Consider the following 17,428-nt stretch of genomic DNA (forward strand, 5'->3'; position numbering starts at 1 on the left):
GGAGGGCACCCTAGCAAGTATATTTGCATCTTGACAAAGGTCCCTGGACTGAACCGAAACGTCGATGGCTGTACGTTTTATGATGATCTAAATAAAATCAATATTTTATGAACATTTCTTGAAGCCTGGTGAGTGCACCCTCATTTTTTGGAGACTGTCTTTTGGCAAGGTTTTTTCCTTGCTTGGGATAGCAACCCCAGCATTGTATTTTAATAAGACGTGAGTGTGGACACTATGTATACAATCAACAGACATATATATAACCACAATGAAGATCGAAATCACACTCACCTGGAGGACGCCAGATCTGCAGCACCCGAAGACGCGCGCTCACACAGTGTGTCGCTGCTCCCCAGACGTCACAAGTCTGTGCCTCACTCTAATGTGTACTTATTGCTAAGCAACAACAATGCGGCAATACAAAACATACCCACAATATAACAATATCGGGAATAATCTGTAGAGTAATAGATACATAACCTACATGAACAAGATATGTTTAGTAAGACCTAAATCCTCTGTGCAGACAGTAATTAAAGCTTAATCCTAATCCATTCATACTAAGCATCAGCGATAACTAATATATATTATAATATCATGTTGGCTGATCTAATAAATCAACACAGATCAAATCCCCATAGTTAAAACCATATAAATAAAAAAGGGAGAGGACATAAGTTAATTGATTAATTGAACTGGGTATTATCTCAATCCTTTAAAAAACATTGGAGACTCAACGTCTTATTTAAGCCTTTTGGTGAAATCATATTTAAGGTATGGATCCAACGACAGGAATTATTTAAGACTAAATAGAAGCTGTTATCCATTCCTAGGGAGGTTCTTTTATCTCCTGTTGGTAGACATATTAATAAAATAAAGAAGACATCTATACCTTGGGTTAATCGCTTTAGTGCGAATATCACACAAATTGTCAAACGGGCCAAACAGTGGTAGCCTATTATAGGCATTGATAGTGAATTACCAGCATTACGAGGTACTAAATTATTGCCAAGCTTCACGAGGAATAGGAATATTAAAGATCATGTCGTCAAATTGGATATTACGGAATTAAGTAGGCAACAAAAACCTAATTTTTTGAGCATTAAAGTCGGTTGCCATCGTTGATTAGGATGTGTCACTTGTCGAACTTTACTGGTTAGCAACACTTTTTGTCATCCACATACCGGTAGAAGATATGGTATTAGATTTGCTTTGACATGTTCTACCACCCATGTGATTTATATGCTCACCTGCCTCAGTATCTTGTCTTATGTGGGTAAAACCCACGTCAATTTAAAAAACGACAGGCTATAGCCAGTGGGACTAGTGAGCAACCTGTTGCTCGACACTGTGCTCTTTTCAAACATGGGGTCGCTTCTATAAGAGCGATTCTATTAGACCATGTTCCACCTTTAGGGAGGGGAGGTGATAGAAATTAGATCCTGATGCAGAAGGAGAGTAAGTGGATCCATACTCTAAATACGATTTCACCAAAAGGGTTAAATGAGATGTTGTGTCTCCAATGTTTTTTATAGGATTGAGATAATACCCATTTCAATATATAGGTTTTTTTTATAAAGATTCTAAGTGTGCTAATATTAATGAATTTATGTTCTCTCCCTTTTTTATTTATATGGTTTTAACTATGGGGATTTAATCTGTGTTGATTTATTAGCCATCATGATAATATAATAAACAAAAAATGGCAGCTGCTCAATCAATCTAGCAGCACTATTCAGGTGCATGAAAGGGAGGGGTCATACTAAGTAGAAAAAGGAGGGGGGTTTAACCTCCTATTGTACCTCAGCACACTGAATAGTACCTGCAACAATATATGAATTCTACAGTCAGGTCCATAAATATTGGGACATTGACAGAATTTTCATATTTTGGCCTCTATTCATCACCACAATGGTTTTGAAATGAAACAAGATGTGCTTTAACTGCAGACTTTCAGATTTAATTTGAGGGTAATTACATCCAAATCGGGTTAAAGGTGTAGGAATTACAATGGTTTCAATATGTGCCTCCCACTTTTTAAGGGGCCAAAAGTAATGGGACTATCAACTCAAAAGCTATTTCATGGACAGGTGTGGGCTATTCCCTCGTTATTTCATTGTCAATTAAGCAGGTAAAAGGTCTGGAGTTGATTCTAGGTGTGACATTTGCATTTGGAATCAGTTGCTGTCGACTCTCAATATGAGATCCAAAGAGCTGTCACTATCAGTGAAGCAAGCCATCATTAGGCTGAAAAATCAAAACAAACCCATCAGAGAGATAGCAAAAACATTAGGTGTGGCCAAATCAACTGTTTGGAACATTCTTAAAACGAAAGAACGCACCGGAGAGCTCAGCAACACCAAAAGACCCGGAAGACCACGGAAAACAACTGTGGTGGATGACAGAAGAATTATTTCCCTGGTGAAGAAAAACCCCTTCACAACAGTTGGCCAAATCAAGAACACTCTCCAGGAGGTAGGTGTATATGTGTCAAAGTCAACAATCAAGAGAAGACATCACAAGAGTTAATATAGAGGGTTCACCACAAGATGCAAACCATTGGTGAGCCACAAAAACAGGAAGACCAGATTAGAGTTTGCCAAACAACATCTAAAAAAGCCATTACAGTTCTGAAACAACATCCTAATGACAGATGAGACAAAGATCAACTTGTACCAGAGTGATGGGAAGAGAAGAGTATGGAGAAGGAAAGGAACTGCTCATGATCCAAAACAGACCACCTCATCAGTGAAGCATGGTGGTGGTAGTGTCATGGCGTGGGCATGTATGGCTGCCAATGGAACTGGTTCCCTTGTATTTATTGATGATGTGACTGCTGACAAAAGCAGCAGAATGAATTCTGAAGTGTTTCGGGCAATATTATATGCTCATATTCAGTCAAATGCTTCAGGGCTCATTGGACGGCGCTTCACAGTGCAGATGGACAATGACCCGAAGCATACTGCAAAAGCAACCAAAGAGTTTTTTTAAGGCTAAAAAGTGGAATGTTATGCAATGGCCAAGTCAATCCCCTGACCTGAATCAAATTGAGCATGCATTTCACTTGATGAAGACAAACTGAAGGGAAAATGGCCCAAGAACAAGTAGGAACTGAAGACATTTGCAGTAGAGGCCTGGCAGAGCATCACCAGGGATGAAACCCAACGTCTGGTGATGTCTATGCATTCCAGACTTCAGGCTGTAATTGCTTGCAAAGGATTTGCAACAAAGTATTGAAAAGTGAAAGTTAGATTTAGGATTGTTTAGTTTGTCCCATTACTTTTGGCCCCTTAAAAAGTGCGAGGCACATATAGAAACCGTTGTAATTCCTACACCGTTCACCTGATTTGGATGTAATTACCCTCAAATTAAATCTGAAAGTCTGCAGTTAAATCACATCTTGTTTGTTTCATTTCAAAGCCATTGTGGTGGTGAATAGAAACCAAAATATGAAAATTCTGTCAATGTCCCAATATTTATGGACCTGACTGTATATGGTCATAGAAATCAGAGATATCAATTGCATGCATTTGCAAATACATGGGAAGCTGCTAGGCCACGTCACGGCTTCTCTGTCACTAGCGGTCCCTAACACTAAGGGGTTCACATCCGGGGCGCAGTGCACCCCGAAAAACGTCCAGCCCAGGACCCCCCCAGGGCATCACACGAAAAATGGAAAAAGTGACAGTGCAGTGTAAAGTATAGGTGTGTAAGACTAATGAGTGTTGGAAAAAGGGTTAAATTATATGTGAATTATTACTTGAAAAAAATACAAACATAATATGTGATGTAAAAAGCAACTATGTGTATTAAGTGATGATGCCTTGAGGGGGCCCAGCCAGACCAGCCCCGGGGGCCTTATGCCCGAACGCTCACCCCGAATGTAAAATATACCAATTATAAGGCCTCCTGATAAAGGCACATATCAATTTTGTCAAATGTAAGGCCTCCTGATAAAGGCCTTACATTTTTTTTTGTTTGTTTGGTATGAGTGGCATGAAGGAGCCAGCATTAGTAGGGCATGCTGGTTCTAGTAGTGCTAGTTGGAGTTCCCAGGGGTGACTCCCAGGTAAGCTGGCTCTCAATGTGGATGCATTTATGTATGTGCCTTTATCAGGAGGCCTTACATTTGACAAAATTTATATGTGCCTTTATCATGAGGCCTTATAATTGGTATATTTTACATTTGGGGTGAGCATTCGGGCGTAAGGCCCCCGACTTGGTCTGGCTGGGCCCCCTCATGGCATCACCACTTAATACACATAGTTGCTTTTTACATCACATATTATGTTTGTATTTTTTTCATGTAATCACATATATTTTAACCCCTTTTTCCAACACTCATTAATTAGTCTTACACACCTATACTTTACACTGCACTGTCACTCTTTTTCCATTTTTCATGTGATGCCCTGGGGGGGTCCTGGGCTTGACATTTTTTGGGGTGCACTGCGCCCTGGATGTGAACCCCTTAGTGTTAGGGACTGCTAGTGACAGAGAAACCGTGACGTGGCCTAGCAGCTTCCCATGTATTTGCAAATGCATGCAACTAATATCTCTGATTTCTATGACCATATAGTTTTCATATATTGTTGCAGGTACTAATCAGTGTGCTGAGGAACAATAGGGGGTTAAACCCCCATCCTTTTTCTACATGATATTATAATATATATTAGTTATCGCTGATGCTTAGTATAATTGGTTTCGGATTAAGCTTTAATTATTGTCTGCACAGATGATTTAGGTCTTACTAAACATATTTTGTTCATGTAGGTAATGTATCTATTACTCTACAGATTATTCCCGATATTTTTATATTGTGGGTATGTATTGTATTGCCGCATTGTTGTTGCTTAGCAATAAGTACACATTAGAGTTTGTATATTCTCCCTGTGCTTGCGTGGGTTTCTTCCGGGTACTCCGGTTTCCTCCCACACTCCAAAAATATACTGGTAGGTTAATTGGCTCCCACCAAAAATTAACCCTAGTGTGTATGTGTGTGCGTGTATATGTGGTAGGGAATATAGATTGTAAGCTCCACTGGGGCAGGGACTGATGCGAATGGCCGAATATTCTCTGTAAAGTGCTGCGGAATATGTGTGCGCTATATAAATAACTGGTAATAAATAAATCCGTTATTGTGTAGACTACAGAAGAAATAAGAATCAAAAACTTCCACAGCCAGGAGTGATCTTGAAAGTCTGGAACAAATAAACAAAAATGTTTTAAACACCATAATCGGGTTTCAAGGTAATTATTATTATTATTTATTTAATTTTTTTTAAAGCGACTGTCCAGATCTTCTCTGTAAAGCGCTGCGGGAATATGTGTGCGCTATATAAATAACTGGTAATAATAATAATTAGAGTGAGGCACAGACTTGTGACGTCTGGAGAGCAGCTACACCCTGTGTGAGCGTGCGTCTCGAGTTGCTGCAGATCTGGCGTCCTCCAGGTGAGTCTGATTTTGATCTTCATTGTGGTTATATATATATATATGTCTGTTGATTGTATATGTATTTTGTAACTGCTGTCCCTGACAAAGGGGGGAACTGCGAAAGTTGGAGCTAATAAAAGTATTTGAACATTGATTGAAAGTCTACTGAGTGCCGCCCTGCCTGGGGTAAAAAAATATATCTATAATGCCCAAAGTGCGAAATTATTGCTAGCAAGGGCTGTCTGCACTTAAGCAGGGAAACCCACATAGTATGGTCCAGCCACTTTATGTCAAACCAGCTTTAGGCTAGTCAGCACAAGGATGTGTTTCCTAGGCTGTTCAGGCCTGCAAAACAATGCTGTTTCCCTGTAGTACACAGCATGCCTTGTCTTCTTGGGCCTACTGATGCTTGCAGTCCAACTGTAAAAACAAAAAACATACCTTTAGGAAAAGCATTTTAATTAATAAAAAAAACTCCCAAACACATCCCTATTGGTAAAGGAGAACACTTAATCTAAGGAGCATTCATGGAGGTAGCACAGAAGTGCTCTCCATATTTCAACTAGGACAGGCTCCAAAACTTAGGTAATATTGCCGTCCCCTTAGAGACATGGGATCAATCCAATTAGGTGCGAGGTGCTATTTTAACTTCGAAATCACATAGCGAATTCATTTTGCAATCTAATTAGCAACTCGCACTGAATCAGTCAGACTGAATTCGCAACTTCCATTCGCACCGCCCTAAGGGTGAGAGATAGAAAGAAAAATCTTTATTTTAAGGATAAAATGTCTGGACACTGCTGAACCCCTTGGACAACCCTAATGACTAATTAGGCAATTGGAAGTTTCCAATTAGCTTAATTAGCCCAATAATTACATGTAATTTTTTTTGTTAGTTTAGGCACCCCAAATTTAAGTACAATAATTGTTTAGTTGAATAATAATTGTTTTTCTTTTTTTTTTTTTTTTTCAAGGTGCCCTCAAAGTACTCCAAAATCACCCTTTTTCTTACTTGTTTTTTTGCATTTTTCGTTTAATTTGTTTGAGATTAAAACGAAAAAAGTAATTTTTTTATAATTTTCTTGTATTTAAAAAAAAAAACAACACAAATCAGCCATTTGACAAAATTTAAAAACTTACAGTACCTTCCTAATGCCTACAAACAGCCTTCTATACGGTCCTCTCAATTTTTGGGGGTCCAGGATGGTCTCCCCACATTTTCATGCATTTCTCTCAAATCTCATTTTCAGTCAGTTCACACCCCTCTGCTGCGAGTTGTGCGAATAGGCATTTTTTAATTGGATTGAAGAATTCTCGGGAGCGCGCTTCAATGCGAAGTCTGCGAGTTTCAAGAAACCAACTCGCAATTCGCACCTAATTGGATTGACACCGTAGAGAAGGCGATAACTATGTTGACATCTAAGAAAGCTGTGATTAATCTGGCGTTAGGGGGTTTAATAAATAGCTGATCTTCAAATTACAATTTCTTATGTTAAAACGATTTAAGTTTAATAAATAGTCCAGTTAGAACACAGGCGTATCTATAATGGGTGTAGGGTGTAGGGTGTGCTGTGCTGTGCACACAGGCCCCTGTGTCCAGGTGGGCCCACACCGCACCATATGGACCCAAACATTCTACTTACATTTCCAGTGTTGGGATCACTGGGAAAGTGGCACGACCGCCTTTTTTCCAAAGAGTCTACTCACCATCTCTGCCAGTGAGAGAGGAGATCCCGCACAGGTATTGCACACGGGCCCCCTTCTCTGTTAAACCGCCCCCGAGCTAGAAGGTGCAACAGTGAACCTTTCACACAATTTGCTGTGGGAGCAAAATTCAAAATGTGCAGCTACAGTAATTTTAGCCTAGAGAGGGGGACTAAAGCTGGGTACACACTAGACGGCCTGTGTACCCAGCCGATGGCAGATGCGATGGACGACATGTCAGGCAGTCCGTACACGGCACACGATTTGTTGAACGACTGCACAATTTGTCATTCCCTCACTGCATCCAAATGCATGGGATCAGATCATCAGTCACCTCTTCATATTTAGCTGCATGTTCGGCAGATCTGAAAATGCCGGCGGGTGACAAATTGCTTAAAAAATTGCCTAATGTGTAACCATCTTTAGCCTACTGTAGCCATGGTTGCCTACTCTCCCGATTCAAATCGGGTGGTGCTCCCGGCCCCCCGCAAGAGCAGGCAACTCTCCCGGGTTTGCCCTTGATAAAGTCCCTTTATGGGAGGAAACGCATTGGCAGCATTACAGACTTTTATTTTCCTAACCTTGTATATGAAGCTGTGACTGCTACCTTGGTTCATAGTGCATAGCTTTTAAAGTGACCAATAAACAGTAATTTATATTGGAGCCTCTACATTATTGAAAGATGCACCCTCAGACCCTATAGCCTACTCCCACTCACAGGCACGTTATCATCAGAGGACTCACAGACAGGTGATGGACCAGCAGCACCAGATTGGGTAAGTGAATTAAACTTACTTATCACTTAAACTGCAACATAGTGTCACATCTCACTGATACTGCGTTCTTGTCCTCTAAGGTATTGAGAGCGGTGAGGAGAAGGTTTGCCTCAGGATCATGAGGAAGAAGAACACATTTAATTAGAACATCCAGCATAAAGTTTTTGCCTACTGTTCCAGAATTATGTTTCATAAATATGGATTATAACACTGACATATATATTCCTTTGGCATACTGAGGATATACTGAAGCCCCTGCCTACAGTTATTGCCCAGGAGACCTGGATATAAACTCCTTCCCTCCCTCTAAGACTTATATTCACCACTAGTAACAAGATTCAGCCCCAAGTTTTTGCCCACCTGACACCAAGTAGACATATTAACTCTATCTGACTAATACAATATTCCCAAATATACCCATGACGCGATTTGCCTCCCCCTGCTTTAAAATGCCGGCAATATCGGCACTGCCCACTAGTGCCACCACCACGCCCCCTGCTGTACCGACCTGGCTGGGGGCAGCCAGAAAGTCGGTAAGTATGTCTCTAGCTCAACTCACTCTAAGGTGCAGTGTTAAAATAAAGCTGCCCAGTAATTATGTGCTGCAGATTAAAGCAACAGCATTTAACCTGCTCAGATAAATAAATAAAATTTGCATTGCAACATGGTTTGCCCATGAGCAAATGTACACCTTTTATATGATTTGTTTGTAATTCTAAATAAGGCCAACATAGAGCAAGGAAAGCAACTAAAGAAATACTAACAGAGAGGTTACCAGAGGACACAGAAAGGGAGGCACAAGACAAGTGACTGGGAAAAGACAGACAAATATGTAACTAGGGTTAAGCAGTACCTAAACTAGGAAAAGTTTGGAGAAGCACTCTACATCCAAATAAATAAGTAAAGAGTAAATGTACCTGAAAGGAAAGCAACATAAGATGTGTATATGTACATATGCATATATTGAGCTCCTCCTGTCATGACACGACAAGTACAATTGACCTACTCACCAAAATGGGTCTGGCAACAAATCTCACCTGTGGGCAACAGTCTGGTTGCAGTGGAGAGTCAGGGAGCCACAGGTTGTCTGCTGAAGGGCTGCAAGGCTTCTTGTCCATTTAGTGCAGCTTAGCTTATCTTTTGTGATGCAGCTGGGGGTCGAGTGTACAGATGCAATTTGCAGGTCAAAGAGGGGTCCACACGCTCGGTAGGATGCAAATGCTCATAGCTGACCGATATTTGCAATCTGCGTATACATTGCAATGCATGCGCGCGAACCACTGCAAAAGATCGGGAAGCGTTTGCTCGCCCAGCATAGACAGCCCAGCTGAATGAGTGACAGGAGAGGCCGTTTGTGGGTGGTAACAGGGGCAGGCCACTAGAAACGGGGAGTGGAGGTGCGAACGCAGGCGTGCCTGAGTGTCTCAACGCCGTTTCAGAGGCGAGCATAATTAACAGGCAGCGTCATAGTACACGTCACTTGGTTGTATTTTACACTGAAGTGATCGCAGTGCTTGCAGCCAGGTATACTCTACCTCAAGCTCTGCAACTGCATCCAATGGTGCTCAATGTACCAATGTTTTCATGCACTTCCAGGAGATGACGTGCGCAAGTGGGCGTCTTATGAATGGCTGGTGGGCGTCTGCATACACAAAGTGATCGCATGCCAAGACATAATGGACGTGCTAATGCCTTGCCGTACATTCGCCTGCCTTGCTGGACGTGCGGGGGATTTGCATATGCAGGGTGCGAGCGAACGCATCTAGCGAGCGGCTCTGAATGAGTTCCATGAAGACAGAAGTGCTAAGTCAAGGTGGGCCTGACAGGTCCTTGGAAGCTGACAATTACAGCGGGGTAACTGCTGTGGAGATTATTATTTTATATGTGCTTTTAATTTGCATTAGGCAATATATTTTTATTGCACAAGGAGGACTCTTGTGGCTTTGTTTATTATCATTGTACAATTACAATCACCTTTACAGCACATTAACGTATGCTGCTTATTGGGCCTAGGCGATCATTCTTGTTGAATAAAAATTGATTCATTAGAGAACCCCTGACAAATTTGATTTTCTATATTTTAAAACACCTTAAAGATTAAATTCTGTTTAAGGATATTCCACAAGTGAATATAGACACTATATTGAGCTCTATTTTCCTGTGCTTCCTAGGTCCTTTCCTCCCCCCCTGTGTCTGTCTCAATCACTCTCTCTCTGCCCCTCATTTTTGTTTTCAAATTACTTGTGTCTCTCTACTCTAAACTCCTTTTGCAAGTCTGCCTCTGATCACCCCTTTCTATGTTTCCTCATCTCCTGTTCCTGTCTCAAATTTTATATGTATACAAATGTCTCTCTCTGTGTTTTCTTTTCTAATCCCCTCCCCCAATTGTTTGTGTTGGGCAGCGTTAGTCGTAGGTGTGAATTCGGTTGGATCCTGAGATCGCAAGTGTCATGGGAAATGCCACAACTACTGACACTTTGACTTGGTCAGCCCAGGAGAGAAGGCAGAAAAACATTGTATCTACTGTTATTTATGTAAGTCTGCTGTATGTATGCTTTTTGTACATATTAAATTTATACAGTATATTTTTTTTTTCCTGCTGGTCACCAGATATGACCAATGGGTAAAGCTAGATACTGCCCTTGTGCAGAGAAGGACAAGCCCCCTCTAGGCATGCTGCATGTGCATTCAGTTTGCTTAACCAATCTCCCTGAAATGATTTTTACAAAGTAGATAAGTATCCCTGTTATAATGGAATACAACCCAGTGTGCATATTTAAAAAAGGTTTTATTAAGGATTGCCCGGTGAGATAGTAATCACCTGGACTATAATGCTGGTATCCTGGTCGGATTATTCTGCCATAGAGTTTGAGTGTACTATTCAGAACATTACTTCTGGCCTCAGATGCATAGACTTAATCAGACTCTTCTTTTTCATAACGATTGCACAAGCAATTACTGACTATAATCTTACCAATGACTCCGTAGAGATCTCCCCTTCTATCGTCTGGGAGGCCCATTAGGACACTCTCGTCAGGGTCTTGAGTAATCTTTCTGTGGCTCGAGAGAGGACTCATATAAGAGAATTGGAACACCAAATTTCTTCTTTCACTCTCGGACACCAAAATTTTCCCCCAAAAAATACATATTTGAAAATGTTATAATTTAAGGGGCAATTGAATCAAATTCTTTCTAATAAAAAAAAAAAAAAAGCCGCAAAAACTCTCCATTAGATCCAGGCAAGATATTTCCATAAGGAAAAGAAAGCGGACACCCTACTAGCTCAAAAGTTAAGGGCCAAGCGCACACATAACAGGATCATCTCTCTCTGATGTTCCAATGGTGAATTGGCATACGACCCTAAAGAGATGACTCAAGAATTCAAAGAATTTTATGCTTCATTATACAATCTCCCTTTTGAGACTACAGATCCTTAGCAATTATGGATTAAAATACGTGACTATCTTTGATATTATCAACCTCCCAGAGTATCGGAGGAGCAAACTGCCTTCCTTAATAGGGTTAGCACTGAAAAGGAGCTCACGTATACGATTAAACAGCTGCGTCGTTCGGCAGCCCCGGTACCTGATGGATGTACGGTCCTATATTATAAATTAGAGATGTGCATTGACCCCCGTGTTTTGGATATGGATTACCTTTCATGTTTTGGTTCTGGTTTAGCAAAACCACCCTCACATGTTTGGTATCTATATTGTTTTTGTTTCTACAGTATTATTAACCTTAATAACATTAATTTCCAGTCATTTCCGGTTAATTTTGACCACCTCATAGCTCACAATATTGTTTTCACTACTTTTCACCAATATTACCCAAGGGCTGCAGCGAGCTGGCTGGGTACAGTAAGCGGCAGAGCAGCAGCACAAACGCACGGCAGTTTATACATCTATGAAACATTACTACACAGCAGTGGCAGAGAGGATGGCAGTTTAATAAATTATAAAAATGTCAGCAATGATCCAAACAGCGCATAATGCAAAGAAAAGATGTGCAAGATGGAATAGTCCTTGGGCCCTCCCACTCACCCTTATGTTGTTAAACAGGACATGCACAGTTTACCAATCACTTTAAGGACAGGGACTGCCACTTTTGTGGCTGAAGTGATTGGTTTGTTTGGGCCCCCACAAAAGAAGCTAGCAATAGGCAGCTGTCATTGCTGGCGATCTCTATGTCATTATCATCCTCATCAGTGTGTACATCATCTTCACACAATATTAATTAGTCCCGCTGGAATCCACAATCACAGGTGCCGCTGGACTTTGACGTAATTGCAGGTAAAATTCTTCCTCGTGGAATTTGTAGTTCATTTTGATGAAAATCATATTTTCCGCATTTTTAGTTAGTAGCATCCTATGCCGATTGCTGACAAGGTCCCTGGCTGTGCTGAAAACTCTTTCTGAGTACACACTGGAGGGTGGGTAGCTTAAGTAAAGCAAAGCCAGTTTGTGCAATGCCTCCAAATTGCCTTTTTTCCAGTCAGTAGTCAGATGGACTGTCTGGCATGCCTATTTGGATGCTATCATTAAAATAATCCACAACCATTCTTTAACCGTATTAGATGGAGTCGCTGTAGAGGTGTCACTAATTTTCGACAATTCTTTTAGGCCGGACCAGATGTCAAAATGTTGTATTGACTTATCTGCATCAACAGTGGATCTCTTAGGAAAGATGAGTTTTTTCCTGACAGCCGCAGTTGCTGGAGAAACTGAAGGAGGAGATGTTCCCGCGTGTCACGTGCCACTTGAGCTGACAAATTGATCGCAAACAACTCTTTGCATGTCTTCAGATCTGTGTCCGTTGGAAAGAAAGACACGACGTATGACTTAAACCTAGTATCAAGCACAGTCACCAAAATGTTTTGATCTGATTTTAAGATGTTGACAACCCTTGAATCCTGGTGAAGTGAGACTCAAGCTGGCAGTGTCTGAACTCACTTCACAGGTGACAACTTTGAAATGTTTCAGCACCTTGCACAACACGGAAGGTATTCTCCACTGCGCTGGAGTAAGGTACATTCTCCCTATGTCATGGCTCCCTGTGTAGCTTGGATGGCTTTTGCTGTTCCTCCATCTGCTGAAGCATATAAAGGGTGGAATTCCACATTATTACCTCTTGCTTTCAAAAAAAATCTGCACCACCAAATTGATTGTGTGAGCAAAGCATGCGGCATGTTCAAAATCACCCGGCTGTAATGCTCACAATATTTGTGATGTCAGAAACCACAAATCCCGAGGAGAGGCCAAGTGGGGTAAGCCATTTTGCAATGCCTTCCCTAAGTTTTTCTAAGAGGTTGACCACCGGTATGCCTCTTAGTGAAGCCTGTGATACAGAAAGTAGCCTGCCTCTGAATGAGCTGGCATTTGTTAGATGCTGCTGTTGGTGCTGCTGAAGGCAATACACCCACCCAGTGGGCTGTCACAGTCATGACATTTTTAGTTTGCCCAATTCCACTTGTTCACATATCTGTGGTTAAGTGGACAGTGGGCACAACTGCATTTTGGAGCCAACTAATTAAGCTTTTTTAACGTCTATGTACAGACGGGGAATTGCTTTTCTAGTGAAGTGGAATCTAGGTAGTATTTGGTAGCGGGGACATAGGACCTCATTACCTGTCTAAAACACACTGCATTAATGGCGGATATTGAATGCAGATATAATACCAGCATAGCTGTTATGGCGTCAGTGATCTGCTGTGTATCTGGGTGCAGCTGTCATACTTGCTTCCTCATATCAAAGGATTGTTTAACAGTCAAGTTTATTATGAAACTACTACTTGTAATAGTTTTCTTGCTCCCCTTCTGGGACGAAGATCCACCACCAGGGGTAGCAGCAGCAAGCCTAGTGCTCAATGATTCTTCTGAGGAATCCTTGATAGGGGAGGACTCAGCCTTATCAAATTGGATGGAGGACTACTTCAGATCATGATTAAGGATGTTGATGATGAAGATGTTGGTGTAGGAGATTGTATGTGCAGGGAGAAGGGAGCTAGCTGATGCTGGACTGCTTGTTGTAACTTTTTTAGTATAAGTTTCTGAGTTTGACAAAAACTTTTCATGCACGCACTGCAAATGATGGGACTTGGAGGATGTTCCTAGATGGTTAAAGTACCTACCCCTACTTACTACTTACTTTGGCTTTACAAACACTACAAGTGGCAAGACAATTGTCTTGATTTGGGTAAAAATAATTACACACATAGGAGGTGGATTAGTTGGAGACCCCTTCAAAAAAAGGGGTCTCCCTCTCCAGGGCACCTCTAGCCTGGGCTGATAGCCCTGGGCTATCCCCGCTACCCCTGGGTAGTGGGTGGTGGGTTGATTGTGACAGTGTGGTGTAAAAATAGATATAAATAAACATTGTCTTTCCAGTAGAACTGCAGGTCCCAGTAAACCTCCCCTGCATGCTGGTACTTGGAGAACCACAAGTACCAGCATTCGGGGCATTAAGGCCCCACTGGGACTTGTAGTTCACCTGTAAAGAAATGCCACAAGAAACACACACAAACCTTACAAAGTGTAACTTATATACATACACACACAGACTATACTCACCTATCTTACCTCCATTGGTCCCCTTCTCCAGTAGGCATCCATGGGTTAAAATAAAAAAACAATAAACCAGACTCTCGCATTAAGGAGTAATCAGTCTAACCAGATGGATTACTCCTTCCCGAATTAAGTGCACAGACGCGGCTTCATCCTTTGAAGCTCTGTGTCTGTGTGTTCATTGGCTGAGAGAGGTCAGGCCCCACCTTTCAGTCAATGACCGCCTCCTCCATTGTACTCAATGGTGGGAGCTGCAGGATAAACTTTAGTAACCCTGCGGCTCCCACCATTGAGTACAATGGTGGAGCCGTTCATTGGCTGAGAGGCGGGGCCTGACCTCTCTCAGACAATAAATGCACAGACACGGAGCTTCAAGGATGAAGCCGCGTTTGTGTGCTTCATTCGGGAAGGAGTAATCCATCGGGTTAGACTGATTACTTCTTAATGCGAGGGTCCGATTTATAGTTTTTTTATTTTAACCCATGGATGCCTAATGAAGAAGGGGACCAATGGAGGTAAGATAGGTGAATATTGTGTGAGTCTGTGTATGTATGTATTAAAGTTATACTTTGTAAGGTGTGTGTGTGTTTCTTGTGACATTTCTTTACAGGTGAACTACAAGTCCCAGTGGGCCCTTAATGCCCCGCATGCTGGTACTTGTGGTTCTCCAAGTACCAGCATGCAGGGGAGGCTTGCCGGGACCTGCAGTTCTACTGGAAAGATAATGTTTATTTATATCTATTTTACACCATACTGTCACAATCAACCCACCGCCCAGGGATGGCGGGGACACCCCCGGGCTATCAGCCCAGGCTAGGGGTGCCCTGGAGAAGGAGACCCCTGGCTGTGGCATCAGCCCCCCATTAGAAAGGGTCCAGGGCTGGTTCTGGAACTTACAGGGAGACCCTACGCAAATTTTTCCCTGCAAATCCAGAAGCAGCTCTGCTTCCCATAGCCCTGTGCTGGTTGTACTAAGTACAGTGAGACCCTACGTCATTTTTTCCCTGTACTTAGTCAACCAGAACAGGGTTGGCAAAGTCCGGGGCTGGTTGTGTTTTGGGGGGTGACCTCACATTTGTTTTTCCCTTAAATTAACTCTTTAGACGCTTTTTACAGTGAGATACATGCAGGCATCTCACTGATGTCCGCATGTATCTGTGTGACAACGAACTGCTCATGATGAAAGTGAAAGCAGGAAGCAGTTCGTTGTGTCGGGGATTTGAAGGGTGATTTGCCATTCGATTTGGACATGAACTTGCCAAATCAAACAGCAAATCACTCTTCAAAACCGACTCAAATCGAATTTGTTTCGCAAATCGCAAAACAAATCGACTAATAGTAAATGCAGTGAAAAAACGTTTTTCACTGCATGCGATTTGAGTCGATTTGAGAAGTGCTAAATCACTCCTCAAAACGACCTGCAAATCGAGCAATAGTAAATTTACCCCTTAGACTCTCCTCAGGGATTTGTGACGGTTCTGAACAACACACTGTTTGTTCTACTGCCTTAGTGGTTATTTTTACTGATTTTGTGGGTTTTATTTTTTTTACATCTCTTCTACACTCTGAGTGAGAAGGGCTTGCATTGTCATGAGAGGCAGAAGAAGATGCCTCACTGATAGCAGTTGCAGAACCACCACTCATAAATAAAGGCCAAGGCCTGAGCCTTTCCTTGCCACTACGTGTGGTGAATGGCATGTTGGCAATCTTATGTGTTTCTGCACTAAACTTTCTCTTTATTAGAGGTGTTTTTTTTCTTTTCCATTGTAAAATATAGATTTTTCTATTTCAGATGCCCTGACGCTTTAGTAGATGATGTTGAAGGACTAGTATCTGATTTGTCATGACTGGTGGCAGCACTAGTATTTTGTGGCTGCTCCTGCTCTTCTCTCGATTGACACCATAAAAAGATTGGGAGCTACAGATGTGCCCACATACATCTAACCTCCATGCGCTACAAGTTGCACCACACATAACGCTCAGTGTGACACGGTAGCGTTGAGTGTCTTTTCGTGTGTCTTTTTACCTTCAAATGCGTCTTATTCACACAACGATGTGAATAGATAGCAGGAGCAGCTTCTGCTGATAAAAGTGATAAGCAGCATGCCTATGTTTTCGGAGTGACTGCGGGTGTATCTGCATGCGAAATGCTACATTACAGTGTCAGCGGCTGTAACACTGTAACGTAGTGTTTAGCATGCAGATACATCCGCAGATGGACAACATAGGCATGCTGCATATCATTTTAATCAGCAGAAGTTGCTTGTGCTATCTATTCACATAATTATGCGATTAAAGACGCATTTAAAGGTAAAACGACACACAAAAAGACACTGAGCTCCCACGTTATGTGTGGCGCGACTTGTAGCACGGAGGATAGATGTATGTGGGCCAGGGGCTGGCTGGCAACTTTTAGCCTGGGGGGCAAATGCATGCAGGCGGCCCTGGCAGAGGAGTAGCGTGTAGGCAGGGTGCCCGAAGAATGTGCGTGCTACGGCGCCCCCCCCTCAAGTGTTCCAGGGAGGAGACGGGTCCATATGGGATTAATGTAAGGTAAAAATAAAGATTAGGGGCAGCCCCCTGTCGTAGTACCCATATGCAGTGCCCCCGTGTGCCACAGGAGAGAACACCCTTATGCAGGCCTCCAGCAGTGCCCCCAGTAGTGATCCCCTCTATGCAGTGCCCCTTGTGCCCCCAGTAGTAAGCCCCTTATATAGTTCCCCCAGTAGTGGTCCCCCCTGTGCAGTGCCCCTTATATAGTGCCCCCAGTAGCAGTCCACCCCCCAGGCAGTGCCCCCAATAGTGGTAACCCTTATGCAATGCCACTTAAATAGTGGCCCCAGTTGTAGTCTCTCCCCTATGCAGTACCCCCAGTATTGCCCTTTATATAGAGCCCCCAGCAGTGGTCCCTCGATGCAGTGCCCCCAGTGGTAGTCCCCTCCCCCTATG

Source organism: Taudactylus pleione, unplaced genomic scaffold (assembly GCF_031769625.1).
Source record: "Taudactylus pleione unplaced genomic scaffold, aTauple2 ptg000352l, whole genome shotgun sequence".
Classification (NCBI taxonomy): domain Eukaryota; kingdom Metazoa; phylum Chordata; class Amphibia; order Anura; family Myobatrachidae; genus Taudactylus; species Taudactylus pleione.